This window comes from Corvus brachyrhynchos, unplaced genomic scaffold (genome assembly GCF_000691975.1).
Source record: "Corvus brachyrhynchos isolate BGI_N302 unplaced genomic scaffold, ASM69197v1 scaffold3, whole genome shotgun sequence".
Lineage (NCBI taxonomy): Eukaryota > Metazoa > Chordata > Aves > Passeriformes > Corvidae > Corvus > Corvus brachyrhynchos.
This window is the reverse complement of record NW_008237619.1, coordinates 7,340,243-7,348,913: the sequence shown is the minus strand read 5'-3', so window position 1 is coordinate 7,348,913 and position 8,671 is coordinate 7,340,243.

The following is an 8,671-nucleotide window of genomic DNA, read 5'->3' as shown; positions in this document are numbered from 1 at the left end:
ATGTGCATTGTGAGGCCATGCAGCCAGGTGTGATGATCTGGAACATGTACAGGTTACACTAACTGAACAAAATATGATTTTCCCAAATTCACACAAACAAGCTGCAAGATAAAAGCTGAAATTGAAACATCTATCAAAAGCACACATCAGTTCTCCAAAGCAGTGCCTTGTTCCTAGTTTGTGAAACATACTAAGCATGTTTTCCTTTAAAATTAAATAGCTTTGTCTTTTCTTCCTAAAGCTTTATCTGCTGGCCACTCTCCAAAGGCCTACATAGAGCTGTTGATAGCAACACAAACTCTGAGGGAAAGACTGCAGTAGAACCTCCAAGAGGGTTTCTCAAGTCTGCAGTTGAAGGGTATCTTTTACTTAGCTTTTTTTACATTAAAAAGAAAGTTTGAAAAATATTGATTTAGCTTGTAGAAACCAGAAGGAGACCAAACAAAATACATTTTAGACTCTTGCCCAAGCTATGGAATACCAAGGGAGGTTAAAATTTAGTCATCTTGAGAGATGACTTCAGATGGGTCTGCACAAAGGTATGGCCTCTGAAGACTAAAAATCTCTGGAAGCAGCACTCCACTCTAGCAGCCTTCTAAATAGATTAAGGAGGAGCACTGCTATTTTAGCTGTGCTCCCTGCATGGTAATAGTTTGTAACAGAATTACCCTGGAAGAAGGAATCATTTCTTGGTGGGATGAAAAGGCAGAGGCTGGAAGGGAGGAGAAGGAAGAGAATAGCCAGTAAAGCATGGGTAACACATTTTGATACTGATTGCACCAGTTTGGAGTACAATGCAGAGGGGAGATCGCAGCCATTTCTCTTCTGACATTGAATTGTGTGTAAGAATTGCTTGTTAACTCAGTGATTTTTGTTTTCTATTTGTCCTCTGCCCGCTGACAGTGGCAGAATTATGTTAGAGACCTATGTGTCAGAATGAACAGATTCATCTACCAGTCAAAGAGGAATAGCTAAGGGCAGGCTACTGAGATGAGACTGCGAGAAAATTGTCAGAACAAGTACCCAGGAAAAAAAGATCCAGTGAAAATCTCAGTCTCTCAAAGAGATAATAAGAAAAGACCCTCCCTCAAGCTACCATATCATTTGGCAGCCTGGTGCCACATGTGAGAGTACAAGGACTACAGGTAGCACTGGACATTTAAAGCTCTTGATTTCGAGGACTAATGGGTGAAATAGGGAGAGACTGCCCAGCTGTCATGGGTTTCCAAATTATTTCCCCTGTACAGCCCTTTATCAGAATTGATGTACATACAGCAGTGGCTCATAATGTGTAAACATCACAGCAGCACTACAGGCATTTGCCATTGGTTTCTAGTGTTTTCAGTTTCAGCCCACTAAAAGAATGGTTGTCCAAAAAAATAAGCACTTGTCTCCAATGGACAGACTGTTCAAGGAACCTCAAAAACGTATTTACATTCATTGTCACTGTTACGTTGGGTAAGCCCCTATCACTGTCAGTTGAAAGTAACAGTCTGGGGTAGTCTGGGGTTTTCCAGACTTCTTACACTTCTGACATGCATGATAGAAGGTAAATTAAGCTGTGGAAATTTTGTGTGATGAAACTGAGCTGAAGGTATTTTGATACTTTCCATGTAGTGCCTGTTCTGGGAACCACTTTATCATCTTGAAAAAAGAAACCTGTTCAATGTAGTCTAAAGAAATATTTTTGTCTTTGATTGAGTCTAAACATAAGAAAACCACTGCTCCAGCAGCCCAGTCAACTATATGCTGTGTTTTATTGTCAAATAAGTTGTCTGGGTTTTGTGTCAATGCTTAGATAAAGTGAAAATAAAGGTCTTTGAACCTCTGAGTGTTTTGTCAGGGCCCTGTTGCCTCTTACATTAAAGTTGTCTGGGTTTTGTGTCAATGCTTAGATAATGTGAAAATAAAGGACTTTGAACCTCTGAGTGAGATGTTTTGTCAGGGCCCTGTTGCCTCTTACATTGATTACCCAAGTACGGGATAGAGTTTCTCTTCCTGATCAGAGTTGTAGACCTACAACTACCAAATACTATCACTCAGCAGTGGGACCAGAGAGAGAATGAATGCTGGGATAGAAGGAGTTGTGCTCCAATCCAGTCCAATGGAAGAGACTCTACGGTGACTATTTACACCTCCTCTAAGCTTCAGACTCCACCTTCAGGTGAAGGCAAGGGGTTCACTGGGCTGATATCACCTCTAGAAGCAGTGCACCAGTTCCTTCCCAGACTGAAGAGGCAAATTCTCATGTTTCAGGACTACAGCATGAATTCTATACACAAGGATTCTGTACCACAGGACTGAACCATCCCCTTCCTGGGAGACCACCTTGGAAGTTAGTATGGAGGAAATCTCCTTCCATAGTGGCAAGCAAGCCCTTAAAAACACAAGAGCAGAATCAAGATTACTTTAAAGGCTTTTGTGTCTCTTGAATGCTCTACAAAGCCAGTACTGCAACCGATCATCTCTTGCCAGAAATACAGCCAAATCTTCAGAGCATCAGCCTGGAGGTGGAAGGTAGTTTGCAAGAATGAAATCACTTTCCACTTTAAAACCAGAACTGCTGTCTCTGACAGCAAGACTTGGCCCACAGCATCCCAGACATTCTGGGGTCTCATGCTGGGACCAGGATGCTGGCCCTGCCCTCCTCAGTAAAGAAGACAGGGACCCTCCTACAAGTCTTAGTATAAACTTAAAATATATTAATGCCTTCCTCACATTGTTTTCTGCACATCTCTCACCAGTTTGAGCTAGGATTAAGACTATCATCACTTTCATGTTATGCCCCTTCTTGTCACTTTGCATTGAAAGCATATCCAAACATATTAGTAAAGATTAGGAATCTGCCATGCATGCAACACTGTAAAATCTGGATCAGCAAGTTCAGTGTGCAATCTCCCTGGTAATAAGGCAAAAAAGGGAAGCTGGTGTTTTGTACCATGCCACAAAATAATCTGCCTGTCCCACATATGTTGGAGGCAGGAACAATGAGCCTTTACACACGAGACATGTGGCAGCTTTTCCACAATGCAGATATGCAGCAGCTGATGTTCAATGTGCATTTAAAGCCTTGTCAGGCTTACTTCAGTGCTTGTTGAGGTGACTGATCAGCTGTTCCCTTTTGTGGAGGGAACATCCATGAAAATCTGAGCATTCTGGAATAAATCCCATTGCACAGACTTGTGGGAAGGACAGGTGTTTGCACTCAAATGGCTGCATGTGTTACTAACACAATAAAAGAGCATGACAGAAGAAGACAACTGTTTATTTTCTGACAGTCTCTATGCTTAGTAACTTAGAAAGTTTTAACCTGCATTTGGCAAATAATATCACTAGTCCTCCAAAAGACATGAATCTGCAAAGGACTGTCCTTACACTGCAGTCAAACTCAACTGTTTTCACATAAAAATCAGAAAAAAATAGCCCAGGTTTAAAAGCATTTAGGCATGAAGCAGACACACACTAGTCACCCATGGGGAAGTTTTTTTTTCCCCAGCATTGCAGAGTTACCCGAGACAGCTGCCTATATAGATCTTTCCAAAGAGGAAACCTCTTCCACTCTCACTTCTCATTACTTGAAAGAGCAGGATTTTCAAACTTCTGCAAAAAGACCTATATGAATTGTCAGAACTGACCAGAATCAGACAGCTGAGCCACTGTTAATCTGGACTACTACATGCATGCATTTCCAATTAGTCACCCCACAAAAAACAAATGCTACCTAAGGTCTGTGCTTATACATCACAGGAAACCTCATTCAGAGCCCAAGTCCAGCCTGGGTATTGAAGAAAAAAACATCTCACTGTAGTTCCATAAAATCCTCCATAATACAAACTTCTAACCTTGATCAGTCTTGCTGCAAACTGGGCAGTGTTTCTGCAACTCTAGTGAACGGTGTTAAGCTGTCAGTCAATTGAGAAGCAGCAAAACTGTAGGTTCACTTCTCTTCCACTGCACACATTCCAGTTGTCCTTTTTTTATCCTGTGAGTGTTGCTGCTATTAACAATTTTATTCTGCTTGATGGTGTGCCATTTTGATGCATTTTGTGTCAGTGGCACATCTGACTTGTTTGAATCTATTGAAGTCTCTCATGATCATATTTTATGAAATGTGAAGCTCCACTACAGAAAACGGTTTAACATTCTCAATGAACTGCAGGACCTAACTGGAAGCCTGGAAGGAATCATTAGTATTTACAAATACATGAGTCATTCCATATTTGAGATGTCACTGACTGCAGCTGCATACTTCTGTATACTCACATTCCAGCATCTCACTTCTTTTAAATATTGCATCAAGATATATGCTGTGCAGTGCTGCAAGCTGCTTATAAAGAGCCTGCAACATCACCTATCTTCTGATTCTGTTTAGAGTCCCCACAGCTGTTTTTTCACAAAGTTACTAGATAATGTAGAAAATTCAGTCACTCTGAAGCCATTTTTTTCACATCAGTGGTCGTTCTAGATTTCAACTTTCAACATCTAATTCATTTGCACTTGTTTTCTTCTGCTTTCTTCTTGCTGATCTTCTTACCAAGGATCTTTAAAATCCTGGTTCCCACCAAAATCAATGGGACTTGACTATCAAGTGCCTAATGGTGAAATTTTAAGAAGCATTAGGACATCTCCATATGCAGGTGGAGTGATTCTCAAGAGAGCCTATTTACACTGACATCTTCCTAAATACATTATGTATCTGCAGTACAATTACTTTTTTAAAAGTGACACGGGAACATGTATCATCTACATGGCAGAAAATTTCATCTAAATGCTCAGCTGAAGCCCATATCCTGACTATTTTGCCCTGTTTTCAATATGCTGTGCAGTATTTTATCTAAGTACTGTCTTAGGTTGGTACTTACTCTGTATAAGACTACATTTTACTCCATGCTTCCTGTATGAACTGGCATGCACTACTCTAGTCCCTTATTTAAGATGAGAGGGGATTCTTCAAGGTCTGGTTCTCTCCTAGGGGTTCATGCAGAAACAGTATTGAACAAATGATGTTTCCACATCTACATGCTAGATGCTGAGTTTTTATCATGATCTCACAGTTGATATATCAAGACAAAAATAACATGCTCTAGATCCTGTTTGGGTGCAGGCAAAGACAGAGGGGAAAGACAGTGGAACTTTGAAGACTGAAGAGAGTGCAGGCTGTGTTCTCCTACATGAGGGAAGTGATACTTCTACATCCTTCCCCAGTCCTTGAAAGGGCTCTATTGAGACCTCATCCGATTCTAGCTTTTTTCTTCCAGTGGCCTAAATGTCCTGTCACTGCTTCCTCACCTCTTTATCTCTGGTAGGGCTGAACCCCTGGGCCCCTGGATGTGTGCTAGCCCTTATCTGACCTTCATCTGGTGGATTGCAATTAAAGGATGATAAGTAAATGTTGAAAGCTTTAATAGATTGTATTAACACTATGTTGCACTAATTGTTTAAGAGTAAATAAGAGTGTAGTATATGGAAGAGATATACTGTGTCATAAGAAGCTGAAATTAATCTCTGTACCACTTCTGTCCAGATATTTAATTTCTATGAAGGGAGTAGCTACAATAGTCACAGAAAATCAGGAGTCCCTGATGCTTGCTTCATATCAGGCAAGCACAGAAATTCACTCCCTAGGAAAGTGTCTTAATACACTGAAACTTGAAACCTGTAACCTAACACAATGGTATTGGCATTTATTCCCCTGAATATTACATGAGAGGAATGAGACCAAGATCCTTTTCCTCCTGAGGCAAGACAACATGCCTGACTACAGCCCTGCAAATCATCCAAATGTCATCTCTGTTCTTTAAGAATCATCACTTAAGACGCTGACCCAACCCAAGTGAAGTCAAGTATATGAGTGTCCTCCAGAGGATGCCTGAAATATTGTTAAAATTGGGGTTTTGTCACAATTTGAACCACAGGCTGAAAATGTCCTTAGTTCTGCTTCTTTTTAAAATTTTTTAAGTGCTAATCAAAACCATTACAGAAGTCTTTTAGCCGGCTTTGACATGAATTCTTTTAACTGTGATCACAAAGTACTACTACTTCATTTCCTTTGAACTTTTGACTTTTTAGGCTATCCTCAACTGTATATTGCTTTCATTACAGGAATGTGCCCACAGTCATACTAAGAAAAAGAAGGCAAGAGAGAACAGATCTCCTATAGACACTTTCATCTATTTTTTTTTCCATTTCAGCAGTTGCATCAAAAGATGCCTCTCTTAGCATGGCTCTTAGTAAAAACAGCACAAATTAACCACAGACTTCACCTTAGTGAAGCTCCATTTACCACGATCAGTACTCCAAGGCCATTTTCACAAAAGATGTCTCAAGTTACAAGTGAGATATTCCACAGTGGTCACCATGCCTTACTATAGCCAAGGGTCAACACAGAGACAAGGTCTCAATCCACAAAGCAGGAGATTTCACAGCATCTGTCTCCTCACACCTCTTTGAGACTTACCTCTGCTTTGTGATGGGAATAGTGACCACATCTTCTTCCTCCTCCTCTTTGCTGGCTGGAAGGAAGGCTCCCTTATTCTGGATTAAAAACTTAGCAATGACATTGACTGCAGCCTTGTGCTGCTGCTTTCCTTCTTCTTTTAAATCACACACCTGGAAAAGATGTTTATTACACACAGATAGTAAATCACGTGCAGAACGGACAGGGAATGGACAGGGAACAAACAGGAATCCAAAGGTTACCTTGAATGGGTCTGAGTCCATTTTACAGCAGTTCACATTTGGATACAAGAACTGATGCCACCCAAGTTAGTCTGTGATGGGCACGACCATACATGGAGGAATTGTGACATCCTGTGGCAAAAATGGGAAATGGCACACTAACGGTTACCAATTTTAAACAGATTACTTTTGGACAAATTTCTGGATATCAAAGCCTCAACAGTGCTTTCAAGTCTAGAACTTTGTTGCCTGTAACTTAGAATTTTTTTAATAACTAGAAAAAAATCGCCATGAAGTATCACAAGCATCCAGCACCATGACATTGCTGTCTTTTGACCCCTGCTAAGAGCAAAGGAGGACCATCTACAGAATGAAGCTTAAAGCCAGATGGATGACATCTTACCAGGGGTTTCACAGATCGTCATGGGTTGCAGGATAAAAGTCACATTCAAGAAACCTCCCAGTTCCCTCCCAGGCTTTAGAGGACAAAAGGGGAACAGAGTAGAGACTCATCATCTGTTTAGCTCAACTTCTTTGCTTCATCCTCCCTAAAACCCTGCCTTTCTGCACCCTTCCTCACTTTTTCAGCCCCTTACCTACATCTCTTGTTTTCTTGTCCAGACCTTTTCAGTTCTGCTCTACTGGCTGCTCACCCTGTCTCTCCCTCCTTCCTGTGCCACACTCCTTCTCTGCCACCCCACTCTCCTACTATTTTTTCTTTGCTCAGCCAGCCAAGTTTCTCCTCTAAAATCAAGCATTCATGTCCAATCCATCTTGTCTTTGTTCAGCTACTACTTTGCTCTCAACTAGTGCCTAATCCTACCCTGCTAAATTTTCTACTTCCCCCTGTCTGGTTTTACAGTTCAAACACATCAGCAAGTCATCACAGCATAACAAGTCCATCAACAGAATAACAGTAATTCATCTTGCAGAAAATTACACCATCTTATCTCAAGGTTAATGTGAGGTAAAATTCATTTGGCTCAGCCTTTGTCACGGGCAGCTAAACTAGTGCACTTTTCTGCCATACTGCAACATGCAAAGTAAATCCACTCAGACATTGTGCAGTAACTCACAAGGGTGTGGACAGCTTACTCACACATCTGAGCAGCTGGTGTCCCCTACAGCCAAGGGGCTATAAAAAAAATGTTCAGATACACAGCACCCCACCTCAGCAACAGAGTCTTGTTCTGGAAAAGTTATTAATGACAAAAAAACCACCAAAAACCAAACCCCAACCCTATGGCCCACAGATCTAGGGAGAAAGCACACCAGTCAAGTTCTTCTGTAGGAAACAGGAATCTTTTTTGCTTGCTTACAGTTTAGTTGACTGCAGCTCACTTTCACCAGAGCAACAGGATATGTCCTTGACATAGATATATCAAACTACCAAATAAACTTTGACTCCCTTTTCCAAAGTACTGATCATAAACAAGATTGCCAAAGTTTAATGCCTGGGATCAAATATTTTCTCAGAGCCTTGTGTATTTTGGCATCTTTTCCTTTGAAGTGTCTGATTTATATTAAAAATAAATAAATAAACAAGACCCATTCAGACCAAACCTCACCACTTTGCCATCGCAGTGCATTCCACAGCACACACCACTGTGCCACAGGCCCTGGCCAGGTCTCCCACAGCTTCAGGTCCACAGGAGTATGAAGATTTCAGGAAAAGAACACTCAAGATCGTAATAATCAACACAATTTTCATCACTTGTAAGGCTGTCCACTGTTCAGACCTGTAGTTCACAGAGATGTCTTAGAAATATAGTTAAAAATTAGTCATTATTTTACACACATACACTCTAATCTAATCTAAGCAAGTTCCATGAACCTGAACCTTGAGCTTTTTTGCTCAGCCACATATACCTGTCACCACCCATGAGTGAGTACTAGCCTTCAGGCAGCTATGCAGTGACCTGAAAACTTTTATCTTTTCTTTTCTGACAAGTTAGTTTTCAGCCACATCAGTCTCCTGAGCTGGTTCCCTACA